Source organism: Aulostomus chinensis, chromosome 18 (genome assembly GCF_037954235.1).
Source record: "Aulostomus chinensis isolate RoL2024-O1b breed Wild chromosome 18, RoL_Achi_v1.0, whole genome shotgun sequence".
Classification (NCBI taxonomy): Eukaryota; Metazoa; Chordata; class Actinopteri; order Syngnathiformes; family Aulostomidae; genus Aulostomus; species Aulostomus chinensis.
The window spans coordinates 1,047,487-1,075,243 of record NC_141337.1 but is presented as its reverse complement, the minus strand read 5'-3'; the positions used below and the strand labels follow the sequence as shown (position 1 = coordinate 1,075,243).

General features: G+C 47.0%; 1 protein-coding gene across 9 annotated transcripts in view; it reads left to right on the top strand.

The window, feature by feature from the left end:
• LOC147244538 (RNA binding protein fox-1 homolog 3-like) overlaps positions 1-27,757 on the top strand; it is a 396,055-nt gene that overhangs the window by 61,585 nt on the left and 306,713 nt on the right. For 6 of the 9 annotated variants that reach the window (XM_086186201.1, XM_086186203.1, XM_086186197.1 and 3 more), the window contains exon 4: positions 12,681-12,777. The exons of 2 other annotated variants lie outside the window; for them this stretch is intronic. The gene's annotated coding sequence lies outside the window, so the exon portion shown is untranslated. Of the gene's footprint in view, positions 1-12,274; positions 12,482-12,680; positions 12,778-27,757 lie in introns of those variants that run through there. One more of the 9 variants, XM_086186199.1, reaches the window with a different exon arrangement.

Sequence of the window (27,757 nt, the reverse complement as noted above, 5' to 3'; positions counted from 1 at the left end):
GAGGGATGTGTAGTGTCTGTAATGATGCCCAGGGTAAAGCCAGCTCAGCCAGGGAAATAGTGTGTGTGTCTGTGTGTGTGTGTGTGTGTGTGTGAGAGAGAGAGAGAGAGAGAGAGCGAGGGAGAGAGAGAGAGAGAGAGAGAGCGCGTGCATGCACGTGCGTGCGTGCGTCCCTCACCTCGGGTGTGTGGAGACTTGCAAGCAGATGCCAAGTGTTTTCAGTCCATCGCCCACAGCTACCTACCTACATGTCCTAATCAAAGAGTTTTACTCTCTCTCCAATAGGTTCAGAGAGAGCGGCTCCACCTCTTCTCTCAGTGGGTGGCCCACACAGATTTCCAGCTTGTTTCATTCGCCTATATTGTATTCACTTCAGAATAATTTGTCTTATTAGGGATCAGATGAGGGGTTTTGGGAGCATTTAATATGAACCGGTCTGATCTATGTCACGCGTGAGAGTGAGGAGGTGGAGTCATGACTCGGACAGATGGACCGACGACGCTATCAGAATCGATTAAGGTCGTGATTAGAGCTCGTTTTGGACCTCGTTAAATCACCTGTGGCGCTTTATGCTCTCAAACAAATTAAACTCTTTCAAATTCAGCTGTCACTCTCCGCCGTATCTGCCTGAGCTCCTGCTGAGGCAGGATGCAGCCAGCAGCCCTTTCCCCCACAAAGTCAGTCCTCGCAGTAAACAAGTGCATTTCTGTGTTTGGTCACAATATTTTCCTCCCAGACAGTGACGGCTGTTATTTCGCCCGTGGCTCCTGTCAAAACTAACATGGCTTAATTGACTGCGAGCGAATGAGCCCCTGGATTGATCCTGTCAGGCTCCTCAGGAAGTGATGCTGCTCCATCTGTGAGGCGCAACTCCAGCGACAGCAACAATCTGTTGCTTGGGAATGAGCCAAGGCGCTAAAAAAAGTCAAAATTACAAAAAGCACCTGAGGCGCTGTGTGTATTCTGATCAGCTGTCAGTGATGACACACTCAGATGCACACGCGTGTGGATAGAAAGTAGCTGAAACTAGACCCAAAGACATTTACACATAGCGTAATTTTTGCATCATGGTTAGCAATGTCACAGTGCGTTCCTGAAGGTGTCGCCGCAGTCTGAGCAGTCTTGTCTGGCTTGTTAGGTGAATTGTCCCTGGGGTCGATGGTTAGCGCTCATCAGAGGCTGACGCCTGGCCGGTGGCTGCAGAGGTGAAAAAAACGAATGTAAAATGTTGGTAAATGGACTTTTATTCTGGAACTTTTCTTAATTCACGGCTTCGAGGATTCAGTTCGTTGCTCATGGACAATTTAAAGCCTCCAGGTAACCCAGGTTTCAAACCAGCAACCTTCAGGTTCATATGAGAGATGTCAAATTGGGAATCGTCCCAATACTGTCATTTTTCGTAGATGATCTGACCTCATGCGAAGCAGATATTTTATGACGGGACCAAACCTGACTCCATTTCCGTTGTTGCTTGATGAGAAATACACAAAGGAATGAGTGAGAATACAAAAGCCGTTTTTTGTGTGGAATTCCTGGCGTCTTTTGAAGGTGTTTTGTTTTTTGTGCGTCTGCAAATGAGCGGTGAGACTGCAGGTGTTGAATCTCCAAGCTAAAACCTCGCTCTCTCTACGTGTCGCTGTTTTGCCGGGGGACTTTCTGACCTCGGGTGCTTTCTGGCCCAGGAAGGCTGACCAGCTCGAAGACTAAGATGTCCGCCGCCACCTTCCACAGGTGCTCCATCCGTACGCTCATCTGTGGAACTGCATTTGGTGAGGTTGATGGAATATTGTTAGTGAGAGGGACGTCCGTGGTGATGATCTCAGCCCGGGTTCCTAACACAGTCCAACTCCTCCTCTGTTGTCCGGTGCTCTGCCAGAGTGAGCGCTGGGGGGTCATGGCTGGTATTTCCAGGTCCCGGACATCAATGACTGATCAGGATTTTTTAACCATCACCAGTGCAGCACTACCGAGTTCACAGGTTGAAACAAAAGGGGTTTCTTGCAGTCCCTGATGACTCCTAGGGATGTCAGACAGCCTCCAGAAACAGAATTTATTGCTTTTGAAAGCACGTGAATTTTTTTTGTCCAAGACCAGACCTCAGCATCACACATCATAAACTAGAATTAATCATCTCTGAATGTGTTTTTCTTTTGTTGTGGAAGGCATTGTTCTCCACAGAACGCAGTCAGCTGTTCCCACCAGCCTCACACTTAGACACAAACATACTCACCCACAACTGCTGCTTAGAGGCAGATTGAGACTCTTGAGCTGAGTAGATGCCGTGGTTACTCTGTGAACGCCGCCTCCACCGGAGAGTCGAGCCATATCTGCTGGTGTCCCTGTGTGGATGCAGAAGAAGAGATGTTTTAACCACAGTGTGTCTGCCTCCAGAACAGTAGGTGGCGGTATGTCTCCTAACAGCTGGTGGCAGTCAGACTTCCTCAGGTCACCTTTTTCATCATGAACCAAAGCAGGATAACCAGCAGCGTCCCTGGGGATGGCAGACGGAGATTTAAGACTATCAAACAAAACCAGGTGACTCCTGCAGGCTGAGACGGCATCAAGTTTGTCCCTTTAAGCAGCCTGCCATGATGAGGATGATGATACCGCCCTTCGTCATCTGGGTTAAATACTGCAACTGAAGCAGGAACATGTGAGTTATTCACCTCCCATCAGCTTCACCTGATAAACGGTTGCAGTCTAGCATGTTGACATGTACTCTAAAAGTCCAGTTGCAGTGGACACTAAATCAGGTGTCTCTGACTTTGTGGTCTCTGCTTGATGACTGAGGGTCTCCACCGCTTCAGGACTCCTAGAACGGAGGTTTTTATCTTGGATTCAGCGTTTCACCTCCTTCTCTCACTCGTCATCTCTCACACTCCACCTTTCTGTGGGAGATACTGTACCCCCCCCCCCCCCGCTAAAGTGTAGGTTGTAGCCATGCCTTCTGGTGTGATTAAATATTTAGACGGCTGTCTATGTAGATGGTGGCTGGGAGACGTGGAGGAATATTCTCGGGGACAGCTGCTGTAGCACATCTGGGTGTCACTGATAGCAGGGGAAGGTGTGCGGCGGGTGCTGCGATGGAGGGGGAGACTTAAGAGACACAGCTGTCAATCAGCCGGGCGTCGCAGGTAAAGCGAGGCGTCACGGCGTCGCTGCATGGTGGTGGGCAGGCTCATGCCGACTGACACCTGACAGATGGAGGATGCCTACACGTTTTGGTGAAAATGATCAAATGCTAGTGCTGCTGCTAGCCGACTGAATCTTATCCATTTAATCCTTGACGAGTTCAAACAAACGAACCAGCTGATGACTTTCAGTGAGACTCTGGGACATTTAAATAGTGCTGATCCTTGTTTGGGTTGGCTGCCGGCGGGGGGTGGTGGCCGTAGGTGCAGTGTGTCAGATCATTTGAAGAAGACTGAGTGTGAAATGCCGCCCACTTCTTCCCCCTGCACTCATCATCCGCCAGCAGCCCGAACTTGGAGGCTGTGCGGCGGCGCTAAGAGGCCGGCTGGCCTGAAAATCACTTTGTGTTGCTCTCGCAGGCTCATGTGATATGGATGCGTCTGCGCTGGGCTCAGGCCCTCCGACACCGTGATTAATGGCACTCGCTTCTCTCCCCATCTCATTCTGTTACTGTCAGAGTTAAGTGGGCCAAAGACAATAATAAACAGTCAGTCTTCTGTGAACCCCCTAACACGATCATTCCACCCCACCCCCCTCCCTTCCAATGAGAAAAAGAGGAAGAGAGATGGAGTGAGAGATGGAGAGGAAGTGTGTGTATTTGTGTGTGTTCTCGTGCTGCACAAGACAGACAAAATGCAGATGGAGACGAGACTCAGTCATGGAAATGCAGGCTTGTCGATAAGGAATCAAAAGTGCGTGACGTTTACAGCAGGATGAAGATTTGCTCTGTCAGCTGCAGAACCTCTGATGCTTCTGTTTTAACTGCATTAGGACGTCGCTTTATTTCTATTAGTTGACCTACAGTGCATCCCAAAACACACACCAACCACAGGCATTGAATCAATCAGCACACTGCTTATTTCATCTGATTCACCAATCAGGCCTTTCATTAATTAAGGCCATATTAGTCACATGACATGTATAATTAAAGCCATGATTCTGGTGTTTGTCAAGCTGGGAGCCCTGGGAATCTCAGCTGCGACCGAGAGTAAAACCACCGCTGAGTGAGTTCGGGTCTCTGACTCTGCCTGATACAGAACAGGTGACGTAGAGAGGAGCTGCTGTTGAGTCACTAGGTTGCCACCTGCAGGATGGAAACATGCAGAAAGAAGTAAAGGTGCTGTTTAACTTCCTGGTGTTTCTCCTGCCCCCCCCCATCAGGCCTGTGGGTAGCGCTGACTTTTAGCTAGAGACTGATGTCGTAAATATCAGTGCCTACTCTGGAAGGTTGACGGAGGACGCTGCAGCTAGAGGGAAGCTGGTAAATGTACTTTGGCTCTCAGACCTGCTGTTTATAGTTTCGAGTAAGCCTCCCCCCACCCTCTCCCCACCACCTCTGGGTCCGTCACTCCACCCTGTCATGTCCTCTTCAGTCCAGCACTCCCTCCCTGTTCCCTCTCCGACCCAGCAGCAGCACTCCGTCCTCCGAGGGTTTCTGCACACAAGTAGGAATAAAGGGTCCGAGTTTGAGTTCCTGTCACTGATCTCAGGGCCTCAGAGGAAGCGAGTCCCCCTTCGCCATCACCTCCTCTACCTCTTCCTCCTCCCTCTCTTATTACTGGGGATGACCTGCCTCACAGCCTTGGGCTCAGTGACCGAGAAATCCTGCGGGTCCTCGCCGTCCCCGTCCTCCTCGCTGCAGCTGGATTGTCTTTGTGTGGCCTCAGAGGAATGAAGTGCCATGATCTCATCACGCCAAGCCCATTGTTTTCACTCTCGTGCACACTGTGTAATAGCCATGGAGATAAGGGGATGATTCAGGCCTTTCATGGAAGGAAATGTGAAAAGCCTGTCTGTGAAAAAGTGAAATTACTGTTTTGATGGCTTTTGATGGCAGGGGGCATAATTGCTGGATGGAAGGAAGGATGGAGGGTGAAGCACACGTAGGAGATTAGTTTTTCTAATACTGGAGATGGTTGGTAGGAGGCCTGCGGAAGGTTATGCACACTGTGGGTAGTTCTAATGAAGCTGCTGTGTATGTAGAATAGCAGATTGACTAAAATAGCTCATTGTTCTTCTTTCCACAGCAACCTTTGCCCCTCTGGATTGAAACTACATTCTTGATGGCAGCACTGATTAGGATATTGTTCCACGCTCATTGCCATAGTAACAGTGATTAATTTCACATTGTTTGTGCATGAAATAGTTGACGAAGCCTTCAGGAATGGCAAACCAGCTTCAGTATTTTTGGCAACTGGCATAAGGCTCATCAGCACATGCAGACAACACGGGTCGGAGGATTAGAGCTGGTATTAATGACAGGGGCAAAGCGTAAATAGTATAATACTAAATGTGCAGTGTAATTAGCCCGACTCTGCACATTTAGACTCACTCAAGTGGAACTAAAACCGTATTGACTTGTGGAGACAATTTCATATTAATTGGATACCTCTTCTTTCTCCGTGGTTTGTTTTTTGAGCTGCTTACAATCGGTGGAATAACAGGGTGCCTAGCGGATTAGCATTAGCGCCAGTGTAAGAAACACCACCTTCATCGGCGTCACCAGGCATCAATGGCGTCGATGGAGGAGAGAGATGAGAATCAAAAGGGAGTCGGGGCAGCTTTGAAGCCGGCTATGAAGAGGAACTCTAAAGCGCAAAAGGGGAATCGATGTGAGAGGGAGACTGATAAGATAAGACTGGTGGGGCTGTATCCTCCCTCCGGCTGGGGAGACAGTAGCGTGGCGGCAAGGACGAGGTTCCTGGTGACGCCGCGGCCTGGACATGGCAAGAATTAATGTGAATATTCACTGCCACCAGCACTCCCTAAAACATGCGCATTTCATCTTCCATCTCAGCATTCAGCATATGTCCCCCCCCCCCCCCCCCCACACACACACACACACACACACACACACTGTCTGCCCGCTGGCCACAAATGTTTTTTTTCTCTACCCAGAAGTGGTGGAAAGTTGTAAAGCTAATTAAGAAGCGGGGATGCGGCAACCAGACAGATGTGCATTGAAATGGGTGCTATTGAGTAGCGGGGATAATGATGTGTGGACCTGGTGGGCAGCAGGGTTGTGGTGGAGGGAGCTCCTACCTGGGTGTGCATGTTAATCAGCACGCCTGTCTGTTGAGAGCAGGGGAATTAAGGGGGAAGGGAAGCGTGTCGCCAGCCTCCAGTGGAGAGACAAGGCAGGCAAGCTGATTAAGAGCACAAATTCGGCAGTTTGGTCAGACAGCGAGATATGTGTACGGGGGAGGGAAAGGTCAAGAAAAGTGTGTATTGATTAACGGCGGTGGTGAAACACCAAAACTAACAGATATCTCAGCGATCACGCGGGGACTCCAGAAGGGGCAGAAGCCACCAGATGACCCCCACATACGCTCAGCTGTGATGCTAATGACTTGTTGACCTTGTGCTGCGATTCCAGCCTCTGAAAACTGGCTTTGCCTGAACGAAAACTGATGAATTTCATGACATTCACAGTCTCCTTCACATCCACATGCAATTTCAGCAGCTCAACAATAGAGGACGGCGCTGCACCAGCCCGCCGCTGATGAAAGCTGTTGGCTTGTTTTCAGGCCGTTCCATAGCATAACAGAGAAGTATTAGTCCTGCTTTACTTTACATCAAACGGCTGGAATGTCATTGACGGATGACTCGCAGAAATATTTACACAGGAAACGAGCGGCTGGGTCTTTGGAGCCGCCGATGGGCCCGGATGAACGGCGCCGTGTGATCACTCAGGTTAAATACTCATAAACCTTAAAAAAAAAGGAAAAGGACGTTCAATCTCAACAGAAGCGCTCAGCCTGTCGGACTCCGTCACAATGGAATCAGTGTGTCGTTTACACGCTGAAGCTGTCTAGCGAGAAACGTCTTCAAATATGAAAAAAAAAGTCCAAACTTGTCAGTTCAAAATGATTGGTTCGTTTGTTTTCATCCGTCAGTCCGTTTGATGGATGGTCCAAAAAGCTCAAGACAGATGTTCCTGATGATGTAGCCAGGGATGCTTATTGATCCGAGGAAGATCCTGGCACATCTGGAAGGAGGACTGGAAGATACTTCTACCTCTCCGTACTTCACCATCTTGTGCAGTTCTTCAGCTGCACTTTAGAACCTTCCGGGTTCCCTCAGATCCACTGAGTGTATTTCATTTCCACCAGCCAGTTAATGCCTTGTTCATTTTAGTCACGTTGCTGTTGTTCGTCAGCTGACAGGAGCAGCGAGCGCTCAGGTTGGGGGTTTAAGACAAGAAGTATCGGCTGATATTGAAATGAGAAGGAGGCTCGTGAGTTGTGATCAGCAGAAGGAAATCCGAGTTAACTCGTTTACATGGAGGCTTCTTGCTCTCTTCTTCCTTCTTCTCCTCCACAACTTTTAAATGAGAATTATCTCCCCTTTCACCAACACAGCCTGATCTAATTACTCCTAATTGTTGTTATTTACACAGTAAAGGTTTATGGGTATTTATCGACATTTCCTTTCCCCGATCTCTGTGTCAGCCGTTGATAATGAGTGGGGAAATTATTTTCAACACTCAGTCATTATCTGTGCGTTCAAGTAGTCTTCCTTTTAATATGCTAATGCGGCTGATATAATCAGCTGGTAATTGTAAAACACTTCAAGTACGACACATTCGGTGGCACTCTCTCCTGAATGAAGAAATCACAGCCAGTCAGCGGCGGCGAGATGTGCCCGCGATCTGTTTACGTTCTCAGGAGAGGTTGTGAGGGAGCGCCCGCCATTCGATCCGGAGTGGCAAACATCCAAATCATACAAACACACCCCTTCAGACATGTCAGCCGGTGGTAAAGTTGTGTGTTGGTGATGTCATTGCACGTCGGATCACGGCTGATCCCCCCGTCGCCAGTTTGTACCTGAATGCTACTTTATGTCGCCTTTTAAATGAATCTTTTTTTTATTAAGCAGAATGATGAAAGGAGTGTTCTCCCCGCGTCCTCCGGGGATGCTGGTGCTTTTCTGCGGGAGAGGATGGGATTCCTGACTTTGTTTTTCTCCTTCGGCTGTTATTTCCCTGAAGAGAGGAGCCAAGCGCAGGGAGCGATGAGTGATCGACTCTGCCTTTATTCTCCAAGTTTTCAGGGATTTGAAGTTATTGAAAGTCTGGGGACGGATGTCATCTCCAAGATGTCCATGTGATGCCTATCAGGCATGTGTGTTTGTGTCCAGCCTCACGGCCACTCAGGCAGGGGTGTGTGTGTGTGTGTGTGTGTGTGTGTGGGGGGGGGGGCAGCTCCATGTTCTCAAATACATGTTAGTGTTGCAGCCAATCATTCCTGCTCACACATGACATCTCTCCCAGATTGATTTCATTCAGCTGTAGAGGGCGGCAAGATCAAACAAATGTTGTCTGAAATAGTGGCGGGGGGGGGGGGTGCTGCTTGCTGGAAAGATGAAGTGAGAGATGGAAAAAGAGAATCAGTCATCCAGTCCTGACTGTGCTGACATGGAGCACCATAAACCAACAGTCCTTTCTTTTTCAAGGAGGAGGCTCGTCACTGAGGGCAGGGGGGTGGGGGCGGGGACGGGGGGGTGCAGCCTGCTTCCTCCGCGATGTTATCTGAGTACCCATGCACGGAATAATAGATGCGTAATATGGAACGACAGCTTGCAGAGTGCTATCATTAATGTTGTAATTCACTTTTAGTGTTTCTACGATTGCACTGCAACAGGAGGCACAGATGTCACCTGAATCTGCTCCTTCGAGCAGCCAGAGCACACCCGGTTCCCACCAGCTGTCATGGAACGCACCCTGCCAGCCCCCCCGCCCACCCCCCACACCACGTGTGGGCAAATGTGGACATGTTTGTCCTGGTACAATAAACCTGTAACACTAAACACCCAGTGTACTGACTAATTCTCAAGTACACTGCAGCACAAGTACATCAAGTGGAGTTCTTGCTGATACAGATTCATGTTCATCTACCTCATGTAACCTGATATTAATACCACATGAATGTCTTGATGATATCAAAGCTCATTTATAATATCTAAAATAACAAAGCCTGACTAGAGGACTGAGGCCGTTCTCCCCCCGCCCGGTGCTGCAGTCCGGAGCTGAGAGCCGCGAGACTGAAGCGTAACACAATGAATGGCAGTCAGTCGGAAGTGTTAGCATAGCTCCATAGGAAGCCATCAAGAAACAGTCTTTGCTAGCATTCATAAAACAAAGGTTATGTATGAATTGCAAAAGTTAAGAATCAGACACTTGGTGATTTGACGCAGCACCTCCAAAGCTCCACTGGAACTTGGGTCAACAGAACCAAAGGTTTGTTGAGGACTAGAAGAGCGACTGCTGCTACTGATGATGATGATGAGGAGGAGGATTCCTGCTGGACACACCAGCATCCTGGACCTGAGCTAGCTGATGCTAACACTTCCCACCCACGACCAACCATTGGGCTAAGCTAACTAGCCTGGACCTGAGCTAGCTGATGCTAACACTTCCCACCCACTACCAGCCATTGGGCTAAGCTAACTAGCCTGGACCTGAACTAGCTGATGCTAACACTTCCCACCCACTACCAGCCATTGGGCTAAGCTAACTAGCCTGGACCTGAACTAGCTGATGTTAACACTTCCCACCCACTACCAGCCATTGGGCTAAGCTAACTAGCCTGGGTCTCAGCCCCCTGAATCTAAACACTTGCTGATGATGAAGTTTCCTCTCACCAGCTACACAGCGAAGAGTGAAGTCTTCTTCAGTCCTAAAACTGCGTTGTTTGCTCACGCTCTTGTTCACACAGAAGTGACTTGCAGATATTAGATTACAGTATCTGTCGGCACTTTGCGGCGTCACGGTGATGACCACTGCTCCACCTCGCTGCCTGCATTCATACCTAAACAGTCCATTTGTGATCAGTGTCTTCTTTCATAATTAATGGTTCTCACTTAGAGACTTCTGTGACAGCTGAGATGTTTGGTGTTTGTCTTCAGTATTTGCTTGTGTGTGTGTGTGTGTGTGCGCGCGCGCATGTGTATGTATGTATGTGTATATATATATATATATATATATATATATATATATATATATATATATATATATATTTCAGTATTTTCTTGTTTATTCTTTATTTTTCCTGGACCGTCTCAGTGTTAATTTGATTCACGTCCATCTGTTATTTCACCACTTTCTTTCAAAGTGCAGTTTTTCTTTTTCTGAAGCAAACTGCAAAACAATAAGTAAATAATGATATGGATTTCATGGATACCGAGCCTCTAATTGAAAAAGGTGTGATTAGCATATTGTTTGTGTTTCATGCTGCACCGAAGGCCTATTTGTGTTATGCGGAGACCTTTATGGAAATGAGCGCTTTGAAAAAAAATGAGCAGAAATGTATCCTATTTCTTTAAAAGAAGCACAAATTTACTGTGAAGATCATTCTGGCAAAACCACAGAGGGAAATGTCAGAGGGAGAGAAAAAAAATCGGGTTCAAAGAGAAAATAGCTGACTGACTCTGTAAGTGAAGCTAAGCTCAAAATGAAAAATGTTCATTATATGGCCGTCAAGGTGAAAGGAAGCCATCTCCTCAACGCCGCAGTTAAAATGTCGACCTCTTCGTCTCTGAGGGTGAAAACAGGAGAAATGTTTTTGTGTGTGTGTGTGTGTGTGTGTGTGTGTGTGTGTGTGTGTGTGTGTGTGTGAGCGACGGATTGCAGCTCCGATTCAGACAAGTTAATGGTTCTGCTCAGTAAAATGACCCCGCATCCGTTTCTTCATACATTCTACAGTGCTTCCGAAGTCCTCATATTTTCCTATCGTCAGCAGTGTTTATGCATCACCGTTGCGTGTGTGTGTGTGCGCGCGTGCGTGTGTGTGTGTGACCTCTCGGACCTCCACTTGTCTCCTTGCATGTAACCGCCCATGTTAAGGCTGTTAAGTTGCGCTCAGGATGCATTTTATTCAGCGCTGCAGCAGAATGTTATGGTCGACCTCTGCAGATCGCAGACGCCGTCCCCGGTGCCTCATTACTGACAATTTATTTAATCTAATGTTACGTGAATCACTGGCAGTGCTGGCAAATATGTTTATTTTTACCACAGTGCTCATTCAGCAGGAAGACTGCAGCCGTCGTGATATTACAAATCCCTGACGATAAAAGCAGCAGGTGGGAGCTCAGCAGCTGACCACAATGCTGATGGAAATTTCAGAAATGACCTTCATGGCCTGACTGCAAATGAGTCGAAGCATCGTGCTTTTGATTTGTTGGGTTCCGCGCTCGTGCCAAGGCCTGCTACAATTTTCATAAGCGCTGGATGCCAACGTGGCGAAGCTCAGCTATCTGTTAGGGATTATGAGGTAACCTTCCACCTCAGTGTCTTTATTTCTTAGAGCAGTTGTGGAAGGTTTTTCTGAATGTGGGCAGTGTAGCAGTGGAGTCGAGCTGCTCCAAACTCATTAGCGTTGGAGATGGGGCCAGTATTCCATTGTCTAAAATACCTATTAGATCTGACTGGTAATAAAGTAGGATTTTATTCTAAATATCTTAAATAATCCTTCTCTCTGATAGAGATATTTTTACCCTCCAAGTACTCACGAACAGGAGTATTCATCACTTCTTAGTGACTCCAGAGTGCAGGAAGAAGCAGTGGCGTATATTTAGCTTGAAGCTAACAGAGACTGATGCTAACCGCAGCTAAACTGTCCAGGAACGTCTGTTAACGAACTCCCTCGTGTTTGAGGATTACTGATCATACGGCTGGATTAAGGAGATGTGGATTATACCTGACGATGACCTTGAGAGCTTCAAGCTCATCAGAAATATCGACCACTATCTTGTTTACCCACATTTATGGTTTGAAAGATTTGTTTTCTTCCAATTTTTAGGTGGAAAAAAACACGAGGCCCTTTTGACTTTAGAATACATGCAGCCGTTCCTTCATCACCATGAACACACGCTAGTTTATTTATCTCTCTCCCTCTCTCTCTCTCTCTCTCTCTATCTCTCTCTCTCACACACACACACACTCTCACACACACACACACACACTCACACACACACACACACACACACACACACACACACACACTCACACACACACACACACACACACTCCATCCTGCAGAAAACTAGAGCACCAAACAGGGATTCAGCTGCAGCTGAAAATAGCCCCAACAGAAGCAGTAATGAGCATCAATGAAGACTGCGCTGTTGTTAGGGTGAAGGTCTGTCTATGGTCTTAGGGTGGACGTGTCCCCAGACGTCGGGACGGACGACAGGACCACACGTGTTAGCCTGTCTATTTATAGCCAGACAGCCAGAGCATGTATAAACAACAGCAGCACGCACTCCTGGTCAGGGGTGTTTGTGCGTGGAGGTATTTTCCTTTACTTCCTCTCAGCAGCTACGCTCTGCTCATGACGTTTTGTGTCAGTCGAGTTGACAAAACGAAATCACGCTGAAGTGAATTCCATCGACCGTTTAAGATTTAATTGTCGGTGACATGACCGTGTTTGAAAATGGCAGCTGAAGGTCCGGGAGCCTCCACTGAGTCCTGGTGCTCTTCTCTCTCCCAGGCTGACTCAGATGAGACAGGACCGCAGCGTTGCTATCGGACGTCAGACTTCCAGGCAGCAATAAGAGATCTCCTCTGACCTACGACCCCTCAGCCAGGTAGGATGACTCACTTCCACAACACTCACCTGGTTGGTGAATGACAGCATTGATTTATTTTGGACATGGAGAAAAAAAACAAATGGAGATGGTTGGAACTCAGTGGAAGCGTTTGCCCGTCGCTCTATAAGAAAGCCAGTTTCTACCAATGTGCTCAAGAAAAAGGTTCCATAAGCTTTTAAAGTGAGAAGCTGTGCAGAATAAAGACTTCGGGGGTCATGTGATCAGTGATTGTTGAAACAAGGACGAGTCTATTGAAATAAACTCTCCAAATAGAGAAAAACTTTCACAGCGTCGTACCTTGATATGTCAAAGTAATTCAGCTTTATCTGTAGAGCCATTACTTTGATACACTGAAGTCAAAATAATGAGATTTAACATTAGAGATGCTATCTTATTATTTTGAGGGAGCACACCATTATCTTCAGAGAGTAATTTATTATTTTGAAATACAAACACATAATTCTCAAAAAGTTAATGATTATTTTGAAGTTTCTCCTTATTTCACAGAACTGAATCAATATTCTGAGAGAGTAAGTCATTATTTCCTGGATGGCTCTCATGGTTTTCAGATATAAACTGAATATTTTAAGTCAGAAAGCCATGATTTAGAGAAAGGAAGGGAAGAATTTCATACTCTTTGTTTTTCAACAAAAATGGCACCAACCAGCTTCCGTAGATCTGTAATCCAGTGCTGGAGGATGTTTGAGGTGCCGCGTTCCGACAGTCAGTTCAGTCTCATTGGAATGAGACGCCGGTACGCGTCTGCACTTATGGAGGATGTCTCCTAGCAGATCAGGCTTGCATCAACGCTGTTTGCTGTAATTTTCTTTTCAAGGGCAACTTGAAAGAGGAGTTAGGAAGAACGTGGCATACTTTTATTGTTTTCTCCTGCAAAGGCAGCCGGTTCTAAAGTCAAGCAGTGCTTTCTGTCGGCAGCGGAGGATGATTCAGGAGGAACTCTGCTGCAGCCTGTCTGACTGATTCACATTTAAACATAAATAGAAAGAAATGGCGGCTCCAGGGAGCTCCGCAGAGGAATGGAAAGCAGTGCCAAAATTCCACAGCAGCACATCTTATTATTTAACTCTTCCGTTCTGTTTTCCCTTTCCCCATGGCTCCCTGTAGCATTGTGCACACATAACGGCGCCTACTGATTGGGCTTATTTGAAGCACGCACCCTGACAAAAAAAAAAAAAAAATGGAGAAGAGGAGATTTTCCCGTGTCACAAAGGGATTGAATGTGGTTCTCCAGAAGAGGAGGGCCTGAGAGGATTATATGGCTCAGTGGGCGCTGTATTGTGTGGGGAGTGGATACAGCAGGTACCCACCGAATCCCAGCCAAGAGACAGACACAGTGTTGCTAAGGGATAATGTTGCCTCCCAGCAATTAAACTCTGGAGGTTTTGGAGTGGTTTAGAGGAAGCTTGTTAAATTATCCCAGCGCTTCTTTCCCCTCTTCTCTCTGTGTCGCTCTGCCTCTCCATTAATCACATTTCTTCCCTTTTTACCGTTTCGCTGGATGAGAACCTGAGAACTATAGGAGAGGTGACGTTTGCCTTGAATACTCGGCTGTTTAATTGAATTCTCTCCCCGTTTGCATCATTTTCATTTTTTCATTTCAACATAAAGTGTCTTCAAACAGTGGAAATGCCAGGAGCTGCCAGCTGATGGCAGCTTTGAAGCTTTTTAAAGATAAGGCAGTGAAACGCTGAGGTCTGTTTAGCTGAATTTATAGCTTCAGTCATTACGGGTTATTAACGATGTATTGATATAAAACTATGGCTTGGAAGCATCCACAGGTTGTTCCTGAGGCACAATCAGTTCAGCTCCTCATCAACTCATTCTCCAGGATGTTAACGGGGCAAGGTGGCGCTGAGACCTTCGTGAGATGTTAAATTAGCAACTAGCACATCAGTTCTTTGTTCCCTATTTCTGATGCGTTCCCACTTCACGATCTGGCCACTGGGAGACTTGTGTCTGACAACAGCAGAGCTCGTCCTGGTCTTGATACCTCTTAACTCCATTTCAGGGGGAAATATTATACTTTCTCCTCCACTGAATTGCTTTGGCAGTTGTATTTAACTTGCCGATAGAGATTTAAACTGAAAAAATACATTTGATTGTTGTTAACTCTGCCAAGGGGGTTGTGTAACTGTTGCTTATTACATATGAATGCCTCGCTATCATTACTTCAGTCAAACAGCACTCACAGGGGCCGTTCAGGAGCATGTGTGGCTGCTAATACTAGTTTAACTTTTTCAAATAACATTTTCCTTCTCTTTTTAAACTTTGTTGTTGCCTCTATTAAGATGAGGATCTAGTTTTCGACGGCTGGACCGCAGACACGCTGATGTACTGAGAGGAAAGAAGTGAGGAAGTCAAGGTGTCATCAGTGACATCATCAGTCACCCCGAGTTTCTCCGTGGAAACGGTCAGACATTAAAATGCAGCAAATGCACAACTTGCTCACAACAAGTTGGCAGAAGAACAAAAGTTGAATATTGACAGTTGGTGCTGTAACTTTGATGGAATGTTCTATGACGACGGGCTGCATCTAATTAGAACAGTGGGATTCATCAGTTTCCTAGACTTGGTGAGGAGTCAGTCCAGGAGTGGTAGCAGCAGTGACTGAGTCCGTGGGATTGCTGCACCGTGGCCACACACTTGAACTAGAAACACTTCCTACTAATTACTTAGATTTCTTTCTTTCAGTTTTAATTTGCATTTAAATGAAGGACTACATCATCTGAGACTTTTCCTTCACTCCATGTGTTGCGTCTTCTTCAATATTTCTTAAATGTGCAGTCCATTTTATTGGTGGTTTGGAATTTATACCCATTTATGTACTATTTTGCAGTTTAGAAAAAGTGATATACTTGGAACCAGCATCTGCTCCCCAGAATGACGTCAGACACTCTGGATAGAAACACACTAACCAGGTCCAAGTATTTCCTTGTACACGGTTTATAGTATCAGTACTTATAGGGACTGAATTTTACCAACTGAAGTTAATCAAAAATATGTTGAAGTTTTTTTTCCAGTGTAAAACAAGTAAGCTCCCAGTGTACAACTAGTGTAAGGTATTGTGTACTGCATACTTACTGAGAACTACACTGTCGGAGAACGTAGATGTACTCTTGGTTTACTAGTTAAGCTGGGTCACATTTTAATACAGGTGATGCGAGATACGAGTCGACTGTTGTAACAACTGAGGATGATGTCACAGTCACATGAGCCTCCATTCTCTCTGCTGCATTGTAGTTTTCTTAAGTATATCTTGATCAAAAGAGTACAAGCAGAAGTACTTCCTCTGTCCTCTCAGTAAAAGCCAAGTGTTCTTAACGTGGCGAAGAGAATGTCTCATATACTGATGTCACACCAGGGAGAAAGGATTTTGTAGGGTTTGCAAATGTTCTTCATGCAAATGAAATTGATGTGTAAAGAGTTTCATTTTCATTTTCCCCTGATTCCTCCTCTGATGCCGTTTACAAATTTATTTCTTGACTCGGACATGAAGCTTCAGTCTTGGTTTCACGGGGCCGGGGGGCTCAGTAACTTGGACCACCGACTGTCCTCAGGCGAACACAAGCAGTCCTTTTTCAAAGGTGAACATTAACGTCCTTCCTTTTCAAAAACTGCACCCCCTCATTTATTTCTAAGTGTGACACTACTTCCCATCCCCCGTGGGACGTCGGTGTCCGCAGTTCCAGGTCGGTTCCTGACAGTACAGTAGCTGACTTAACCTCTTTTCCGTTCGGCTCTCCTCTGAACACACACTCACTTATGCACACACACTCTCCAAGCTAACTGTGGGTAGCGGAGCCCCAAAGCTTCGTCGTCCAGGACAAATTGGTAGCAAGCGGCTCATTTACTCGGAGCCGTCATGAATGGACTGCGCCGTGACTGTGTAAACAAGTGCAAAGACTCCCAAGGGCATTCCTGCATAAATAATGACTCCAAGAGATGTTTGCCATTTGTACCACTCACTGGTTGCAGACATGGGTCAGCTAGTCTCCTCTGTGGGGAGTCTTCAGTAAACAACTGCCAGCGTGTCCATTAACGGCTGTGAGGGAAGTTTACCTGGTCACAGGTGTGAGGGCTGCTCTCCCAGGCCCTCATACTGGGAATGGACCGGCCCTCTCCACTGCTGACTGGGAAGCTTGTTGGGTTCTGTTTGACTCACTCACACTCTGTCTGCCTTTACAAGCTGACTGCTCCCGTCCTCAAACACTGCCTTTGTGTTTTCTGACGCGTCACATCTGACATCACCTCAGCTGAACGAGGGGAAAGGTTTCACCTGAGTGCAGTATTGCAGTATACTGGGCTTGTGAACAGCAGTAAAAGCACCACGGAGGACAGTGACGGGTTGGGTGATGGGGTTTTTTCCCACCAGTTTGTTTATCAAACTCAACTCTGACTGAAAAATATTGGAGCGCTGCTGCTTGAACACAGACGGTTGAATTTGTGACTGAGAGCTTCAAAACTCAGACTGTTCTCGGAAATTGACCTGTTCACCTTGGGTTCACCTCCGCACCAGCCAGTGCTGTTCCAACAGCAGGGAAGAGCCAGATGTTAGCGGCGTTAGTGAGAAGAAACTCTTCAGTCTGAGCCAAAGAAGTTGAAGTTCACCGAGTCTGAAATGCAGCCAGGTCCCCTGACACAAACTCGAAAGGAGTCAAAAGCAGTTCATTTGTCACTTGGACTTTGGGAGCATTTGTCATCCTGTCAGTTGAGATGTTTTAGTGACAAATGAAGAGTCCCAACCCGTCACATGTCCTGTCATTAAAAACTCCTCTAAGCTGACATTTTGGGGAAAACCTGCTCAGACCACCAGCAATCACACGATGACTTCCGTTAAAAAAAGACGAATGCACAACTTTTAATTGATGTTAAGTTGCTCCTCTTACAGTTTGCCTTTTGTTTTACGTGCTGTAGTTTCATCCGTGCGTCAAGGTGGAACTTTGATCCTTGGAAAGGTCACGTACACGTCACTGGCTGTCATCTGGCTTCTGCAACACAGCCACTAGTAATCTTGTAAATGAGAAAAATGCAAAATGTTGTCAGTGTTTTTCATTCTGTGCATGAACACATCGTCATTCGCCGATCAGCCCACGTGTAGAAACTGACTACCAGTCACATCTACAGGCCATTTAGTGTCCCCAACTGGCCTAACTGGCATGTTTGTGTTGTCCTGGGGGAGCCAGAGCACCCAGACAGAACCCACGCAGGCTGGGATTCCAACCTTCTCACTGTGGGCGACCGTGCTGTCTTACGCCACTCCCCGCTGCATTTCACGAAATGGTAAAATAGAAAAACAAGCAAAATCTAGACATCGACTCGGAAACGAGAGAGCGGATTCTGTGACATCTCTAGTCACCCACCACTAGGGGGCATCCGTCTCTCGTATGCTACTGTCCATAATGCTAAGAAAATAGCTGTCACCTGGCTACAGCCTGTCTCTGTAGTTAATCTGTTCTGGAGTCACGTAGGATCACGTAACCACCTGCCTCTCCAGAATCTTCCCTCAGGTTCAAGTCGGGCGGCATGGCTCAGGGGTAGAGCGGCCGTCTAGCAACCGAAGGGTCGCTGGTTTGATCCTCAACCCCGGTGACCATGTCCAAGTGTCCTTGAGCAAGATACTGAACCCATACTTGCTCCTGATGAGCAGGTTGGCGCCTTGCATGGCCGCTCCACCATCAGTGAGTGAGTGTGTGTGTGTGAACGGGTGACTGAGACGACGCTGTAAAGAGCTTGGAGTGCCGCTAAGGTAGAAAAGCGCTCTATAAAATGGAGTCCATTTACCGTGAGTCTAGAGATGGAAGCGAGCCTGACAAAAAACCACAGAAGCAGATTGCGGATGCAGAAAACACCTTCCATGTTTTCACTGGTTATATGTTCATGTGATCCGCTCGGACCACCTCGACGCTGCAGGATCACTCTTCACCTGGCACACCTTCACGGATTGTTGGAATCTTGCTGTGACACACTCTGTGTTTTGAGATGGCCAACCACGCTCAGTGCAGCTCTTCCAATTGTGTTGCATAATGGCGTGGCATATAGGTTTCAGCTCCAAGCGTGGGTTTGAGGGAGAATGGAGAGCAAGAGGATGTGTCAGTGGGAGAGCGAGGAAGACATACAGAGGGAGGCAAAGCAGCCCCCCACTTCTCATTAGCTTAAACATTGTGTGTTTCCGGTTTCCTGTATGATAACATTTGAAGACGGAGAATAAAAAGAAGCCCACATCGACTGTGCCACAACATGGGATGGCTCTAAAACCAGTCTCCACACTTAGACTCCGCCATCTGTTCGTCTTGGAGAAGCGCTTCAACACTTTTCTCTCTCCTCCGCTCCCTTTAAAACCATCTCTCAGAAACCAGACAGCCTGACAAAATGGCATGCCTGGATGCCAGACCCGTGGCGGCATGTTTTCTTTCCCCTCCCTTCGATTGAATGTTTTTTTTCCCTGATAGTTTGCATATCTAAATCCAGTTTTTGATAGCATGGGCGAAATACAATGTGACATAATACAATTTGAGCTCCGTGTGAAAAATGGGATTATCATGGTGGTGATTGTCAGCGCAGTGTTACAGTAATCAGTTTCTTCCAGGAGCGAATACGTGACTCACTCACAACTTGACCTGCTGTCATTATCTATTCACTCTGACAGTATTTATGCATTTGGCTCGATATTCTGTTTCCTTCAGGTGAATTAGAAATGAGTTCAGAAATAGAATGAATAAATAAACAAACGAATGATGAAAAACGGAATAATCCCCCTGCAAATTGGAACAAGGAGTAAATCCCCCCACTGGTTTTGTCTCTCTCTCGTTGGGTACTTAAGAGGAAGTGGTCGATGGTTCGCCACGGTGCAGACACATGGCGGGCTTCTTCTCTGGGCTCTCCACAGCCACACAAACTCCCTGGTGGTCTAATTGATGCAGGGTGTGTTTTTCAGGTCTCCAGAGGGGGGTCACATCACATGAGTCCAGCATACTGTGGAGAGCTCAGCCAAGGCAGGATTTTTTGTGATTTATTACTTTTTAGATGTCGTTGAGACAGTTTTCCCCTCTGAAATTGACACCTACTGCAGTTTCTCTGCTGTTTACCAGCTAATTAACTCCCCTCCGCTTGCTCATCTTGTCCAGTTGACATAATTGCACAGATTTCTGCTTTTGATGAGGATACATGCTGAAATCACGCTTGTGATAACTTAAGTTCAAGGGCTGGGTGTCGGAATGTTTTTCTAGTGTCACTGAAAAGCTTGGAGGGGAACTTTGATTAGTTTCAACCTGCTTTGTGTCATTACACTGTGGCTCCTACATGCTAATGAACATCGTTTGCTTCTCTCTCATTTGCCAGCAAAAGTCTGCCTCACTGACTCCTCTGTATTTGAAGTGCAGATGTGTGAGTCTTACCTTTGTGTGACAGTGTTTGGCTCTGGGGGGTTGGGCAGACGAAGGCCCTGCTCCCTCCTCTTCCTCTGGATCAATACATGGAACGGCAGTTTCTGTGACTTATGAGTGTTCAGGAGTGGCCTTGGAGGACAATGAACCCAGTGCATGCTGGTTATTGTAGCTTTCCCGCCTCCTCAGCTGAAGGGAAGACAACATTTCCTCTAACAATGTCAGACCAGTTGTGTGTCTGCTTTCTTCTCGATTTTGGTTTCATTCATAATTGAACTGGTTTTGGTTCCGGTACCAAACAATTGGGACTGCAGGATCTTAGGAGGAAATTATCAGCTCCTCATGAGCGGGACTGATATTGTGTTGTGAACTGCAAAATTAGAGAGAATGCTTTTACATCACGATTAGCATTTTCTTCTGGCTGTTGTTATGTTCATCAACTGCTCCGTCCCTCTCAAATGAACAAATCTCTAGTTAGGATTGTTTCTTTGGGTTGCTGCATTATTTTGAAAATCTACAGGAACCGCCGCAGTAGCAGCTCATGTGGCCTGATTAGAGACGGTGTCGTGAATGTTGGCTCATACAGACCCTACAGAGCTGCAGAGGAAGCCTGCTGCCGGCTCGCTGACCGAGCGCCAGTGTTATACAGCAAATCATTAAGGCTGTGGCGTGATTGAAAGTTGCAGAACAAGCCGGTGTTGGAAGCTCAGGGCTCTTTTCATCTAGGCCATGTTCAACAGGATTAAAAGAGAAGCTCGCCTTTCTTTGAACAAATTCTTAATTATTTTGATAAAACAAAAGTTAATTAGCAAGCGAGCCAATTATGATTGTCGGCGTCCTTAAAACACAGTTGAGAATCCAAAAGACGTGAATGAAAATAGAGCAAATTCACCAAGTTCAAACAAAGTAAAGCCAAACCGAATCCCTAAAAACAACGCGTAACCCATATTCATGCCCAAAGAATATTTCTCTGTTTTTCATATTGCTACACAAAATGGCACAGTTTCACTCCAGGAAACGTGCTAGAAAAATAAAAAGTGTAAAAATAAAATGAACAGGGAGCTCGAACAGGCAGGCGACTGTGCACTGTCACGCCTGTTTGAAGGTGTTTCTGGTTCACACCAAAACCACTGAGGGTCGAGGTTCTTTCTGAGTGCTAAAGCCTGATGCACACGTGTGTCAGGGCTGTGTGCACCCTACGCCACGGCCGGTTCCCTTCGCCGCACACCAGTGAGCTCTTACGCTCGCGAACTGGTTACTACACAAGTGTGTGTGTGTGTGTTCACTTCGTCCACCTCTGACAGAGACGATTTCATACCGCATCAGCACCCCCAAAGTTTGATGTTTGTTATGTGACCAAACGAAGTTCTTGGTACGGTCCGAACCACACCCACCTCCTGTCTGCAATCTAAGACATTACATGACAGTACATTTCTGTTGGAGGAGGGGTATAAACACAGGTTTCTCTGAACGCAGGAAAAGAACTTTGGAATCACCTTTCGTCCTGGTCGCGGCGGACACGGCCGGTTAAGCATCATTTTTTTAAGTGCTTGGCTGAAGTCTCGTCCTCTCTCCACGGCCCTTCAGCCCCCGTCCACAACCCGTAAAGAGGACATCCATCAGGACGGGCTTAATTTGCCGTGCAGTCACGCCTCCCTGCTGATACAATTTGTTAACCAGTTGTTTAATGTGTTTCCTGATGCCTGATGTACAGTGTGACCCTTCGGTTCGCTCTACTTTCTTCACCCTGTTTTCATTCGCGTCTTTTGGATTCTCAACTGTGTTTTAAGGAGGCCGACAATCATAATTGGCTCACTGGCTAATTAACTTTTGTTTTATCAAAATAATTAGGAATTTGTTCAAAGAAAGGCGAGCTTCTCTTTTAATCCTGTTGAACATGGCCTAGATGAAAAGAGCCCTGAGCTTTCAACTGGCGCAGATAGAATGATAATTTGCAAACTTGACTTCCTTCCTCTGGCTGAGAGTGGCATCTACGGCTCGCGCTGTTCTTCCAACTATTTGTTGCTCACTGACATTGACGTGACCCAGAAAATTTGGTGTCATTACATGTTCCGGGGAGCGTTGGCTGCTGACCACAGTTTGTTCCCTTCCCTCAGTTGTTTTGAGCGTCATTTTCTTCCTCCGTCCTGCTAAAATGAAATTCTACAATTACTGAGCTCTCCGGGGCTCTGACTGCTTCCCTCTTGCATCACGCTGAATGCGACCAAATGGGTTTCCTAGATACCCTCACACAATGCCGTTTAATTCTGGTTACACAACACTAGATGTCACTCCAATGTTCTGAGATTAGTTTGATGTGACTGCATTTGCCCACAACCTAGGTGGACATCCCCATTTGCCTTTTAGTGCATTCCCACACTCCAGCTCGCACGCTTTCACAATACATTACATCACAGATCCCCGTAGTTAACCACGGATCAAATGCTCGTGTCATCCAAGTCAAAGATTCTGTCTCAGATAAGCAGATTTAAAGTGTGTGTTATTTGAGCAGAAAACTGAAGGGGGGTTAGCGCTGTGGCGTGATCCGGGGTCTCGGGGGGGCGGCTCCCGCTCGTCAGAATGTGCTGTTGCAGGATCTTCCTGATGAAGTCATTAAGAAGTCATTAAGAAACCATTAAGAATCATTAAGTCGGTGAGGTGGCACTCCAATGTGCGCGCAGCGAAGCGCCAGGCATCAGGAAAACTTGTTAATCACACAGTTTATTTGTTTCCCCAGTGTGAGACTGTAAATACTATGACAGTGTGTTGAAGTGTGCGTCCTAATGAAAGTCTGTATTAGCTCCTGTGCCAGTGCGCGGATGCTTGTCTCCAGAGGGGCCGCTCTCATCATCGCACCGTGGCTACCTCCTCGCCAGCTACCTCTCTGAAGCAATGAACAATAGCACGCGCTCCTGATTCTGCTCACTCACGTCCCCCGTCATCGGCCAGGTGGCTGCTGACTGCAGACGTGCAGGGGAGCTTTGTTTTTGTCCGTTCTGTTTTGATTTGCACCCTCATAGATGTACCTCCACTCATCGTCTGTGTAACCTCAGAGTTTTTCGAGCCGACTGTCTGCGACCACGAGCATCTCTGTGGTATGACGGGTCAGAGGGAGGGGGGATGAGGAGCCCTTATCTCACTCATTAAGGCCGTCGCTAGATGTTGCCTTCCCCCGTAATTATCTCCATACAGTAAATCTCTCATTAGGAGGTCCTTCTAAAGCAAACCCAGCGAGACGTGAGACTATCTCCAAGATGAGGAGGGAGGGATGAAGGCTGAGGTGCTGCCTGACGCTGCTATCAGCTGGAATTAGGCTCTACGGGATAAACACTGACGTCAGAGGAGGTGGGGGCGGGAGGAAGATTTCAACTTGTTCTAGATTTTGATGTGCAAATGAAGGGACACACAAAAAAGTCATTTTAGCTTCAATAGCAGTTAGCAGCAGCTGCAAAGGAGCTCTGGCACGACGACATGTTAGAGGCTGAGTCATCGCGTCCCATGCTCCCCTCAAAATGGTCAGAAAAGAATTCTGATAAATCATCGAGCGAACGACAGAAAATGTCCCCTAAAGGTCCTGAGAGTGATACGTCACCCCGTTCTGCACACATTTGGATCGTCTTACCTGAAGAAAGAGAGGAAGAGTCAGCTTTCTTGTTCTGGCACATTTCAGTGGTGTTGCTTATCAAATGATCCTATTCACCAATGTGTTCTGATATACTGGAGGATGTTTAGTTGCTGTTAGCTCCCAGGCAGTAAAACCTGCTGCCACGAGAACACGTTACTGGTTCCCAAGTAATTGAAAGAGATTTATGATGGTGATACGCCCCCTAAAACGTGTGTTTTGCCTTTCCAGTACTCACTTATGTACAAGTGTCTCAAGCTCCCTCCTGCGTCACTTCTTAGTGACTCCTGAATGCAGGAAGAGCCAGACACGTATATTTAGCTTGATGCTAATGGAGGCGGACGGCTAACGACAGCTGAACTGTCCAAAGACGTCCCGTCCATCATCCAGTTTAATCCACGTCCACACAACTATTATTTTTACCTCGAAGAGGCAGTGGGAGAGTTATCGCTCTGAAATACTAATGTAAGAATAAACTCCTATCAGCTGGCGATGTGCATGAGTGAATGCACAATGTTGCAATTAATCTTTCTAAACCATCTGGTCCAGCTTTGAGTTGCTGCTGCACAAAGAAGAAGACAATAAACATTCCCGGTTGGAACGTCTCTGTCTGACCAGGTAGACGATGCAACCCAGCGCTCATCCGATGAGACGCTCAACCTGCAGCACAACACATTCAGTAGCTTCACTCTTGGATGTGTTTGACCCGAAATTCACCTCACACATCAATTCGCTGCTGATTTTACTACAGAAAGCAGCTCGGATTCACACGTTAATGGTTGGCTACAGTTCTCACATTCTTCTACACTCCACCGACCTCCTCCAGCAAATCTCTGGGAATTTTTCCTTCTGTTAATTTCCCTTCCATACTCGGCGGCTACTGACTGTTGTGGAACAAGTTAAGTCTCCGGCTTGGCTGGCAGGATAAAACACTTCCTGTAAGTTGCCGTGTTGGCTTCCTCCAGGTTGCTAATGACAGTATACGTAGGCGTGTTGCTGAAGTTTACATTTCTCTCTTTGAAACAGTGAGAGGCTCCTCGTGTCCCGCTGGTCATGTTACAGCTCCAGGCAGCCAAAGGAGAAAATTCTGAGCCTACAAAATGTATTTATTTAATGTCAGACTGTCAGTGCTGTGAAGAGGACAGTGTGAACTCTGACCCAGAGCAAAGGCTGAAGGCAGGAGGTGGTGTTGAAAGGGTCAATGACGGAGAGAGGTGATGGAGAGAGGTGGTTTTATTTTATTTTCACTCATTTTCATGCCTTTTTCTCGGTCGATTGGACCAGCCCTTCTAGCGGAGTATACGGCTTCATCTCAACCATGTTCATCTTCCTGTCCCGGCCAGTGTCCGGTTCATAGATCTTAAAAAGTGCACGATAAATATCTGTCTTCCCTGACACCTTCCAGGGCTCCTGTCCAGCTGCGAGCCACCTCAGTCGTTTAACACTCCGTCCGCCTGCTGTGCTCAAACACCCAAACTAAACAGTAAAACATGCAGGTGTGTTGGAGAGAGCATCTCACGCCGTAAATCCTCACACAAACTTTTACTGCCATTCAGCTGTTCGCCGCCATCGAAGGATATTGAAAGCTGTCAAAACAACAGAGAGGCGAGATGACAGATGGCGTTCAGCTGCCATATATGGTCGTGCCTTTGTCCGCCTCTTTGGCTCTCCCCTCTGCTTCTCAAGCAGGATGCCGCTGCCGCTGCCGCCGCCGCCGCCACCCTCCTGCTGACCGCAGGAGCCTGGTCAACCGCCGTCTCTCAGGGATTCATCCTTGTTGTGTGTCAACACATTAACTAGCAATTAATATGGAGATTCTGCTCCAGATGTGCTTGTAAAAGTGGAGTTTGGACTTGGCAAGCAGCTTCTGGGATCCATATGGGTAAGCTGCCGAAGCAATATTCCACCTGCTCCTGCCGCCATTATTCTTCACACAGGCAAACAAATGCCCCAAATGAGAGTCACAGCATTTGGTCTAGCAGTGCTGATGAGGGTGGCGGCGGCGGGGTGGGGGGGTCTGCCTCATGCTTGCAGCATTCATACACCTGGTTAGTATCAGTTGAGACGTGACGGCGAATCTGTTTCTGCTCCCCCGTTATGTTAATTCCAGTCCGCCCACACTTGGAACATGATGATGCGAGGGTTTCATCAACAGCTGCAACTGTCTGTCGACTGATACAACATTACTGCAGTATCAGTAGTTTTCTGTCAACTAGTTAAACCTGACAAACTTTGGCTGTCGGGTTGCATTAATAACCTGGAAGGTGATGATGTAAAACATGGAAATAGTCGAAGCCTGGAGCGGTGACTCGGTCCCATCTGCAGCATCTCACCTCACCTGCTCGCACACACGCACAGGCATGTGCGCACACACACACACACTCACACACACGCGCGCACACAGATACACACACACACACACACACACACACACACACAGATGGGCCCAGATTTCTACAACAGATTGAACTGAATTGTGCTAAATTACTTTTATTTTTATCGATCCGGCTTATTTTCAGCCCATGTAATTTAATCCTCCTATTACTGAGCCTATATATCATCTTTTGTTTATAAAGAAAAGGCGATCGATGAGAAATAATACGGCCTCTCGTTGAGAATGAATCAATGTGAAACATGATGCTGCAGTATTATCATTCACAAACAAGCTGATCTGCCTCAGATGTACTGTCACAGCTCCAGTGGCAAAGGTCTTATCTGACTGACAGCACAGAGGCATTAAAATAAAGCAAACAGGGAAAATAACGTGCTGAAAGAGATAAAACTGACGCTGCGTGTCAGCGAGGAACTTCAGGTTTACCCTTCTGTGTTCAAGTCGAGGTGAAAGGGAAAAAGCCATTTGGATCCTGTTGGGTCACAATTCTGGTCAGAGGAGTTCATCTGTAACTCCACCAGGCTGTTTCCTGCCTTTAAAACACCAACGATGTGCAGACGCAGGCTGGAACCAAGAACGTCCTGACATCAATCAGTCAATCAACCTGGAATCACAGTTGATGCCTCAAGTGTTTCAGCGTGAACTACAGAACTCAGTGCTTCTACACTCGATGGTGTCGGCGCGATGAACTCGTTCATTCAGCTTCACTCCCACCTCCCAGCTCACTCATTGGCGAGACGCTGGCACTGGAAGTTTATTTGATGTGCAGCGTGACTTGGATTATACTGTGATGCTCTGAGAGTTTGTCAATGAAAGTTTAGCTGTTGTTAATCTCTGGTCGCCAGTATCCTCCAGTGACAAGTGTGAGCCTGATGTTTTCTGAATTCAGGATCCTCTACAAAGCCATGCAGAGAAAAACCGCTTCATGAATCTGAATGACTCAGTAACAGCCGGGAATGTTGGGATGTCTCACTAAAAACGCCCTGATTCGTTGCCAGAAACATGCTGCAAAATGTCTCAACGGGCTCACGGTTACATGGTTATCTGCACGTACGCTACCACGCTGGCTCAGTGGTTGCTCCTGGAGGCCCGAGGTCGTCTCTGTGGAGAGTTTACACGCGCCGCCTCGCTCTGCGAGCCGTTCTCCACCATCACAACATCTACGGTCCCTAAATTATGTGGGTGACGCTGATGGAAGTTCTGGAGCTGGTTTGGAACACGGCATGTGCTTAGCTCAGAGGATGCATGTACAGTACATGTACAATGACAAGCATGTTCTCTCTGTGATGATGATGGCACACGCCAGCGACCGTCGCTCCGCTCAGGTTACGCATCTTTCAGGCTGTACACGACATCTGGTGCCGCCACGCTGGAATGAAGCTGAAAAGGAGTTCAACCTGAATTCTGAAGGCTACACAAAGTAGCGTTAAGCTACATAAATGAAATAACTGTCACTGAACCAGCAGAATAAGTGCCATCGGACAGAAAAGAACCTCCACAGTGGCTGTAGACAGGTTAGCCCAGTCGCCGGACCCGCGGTGTCGTCAGCCACCTCAAAGA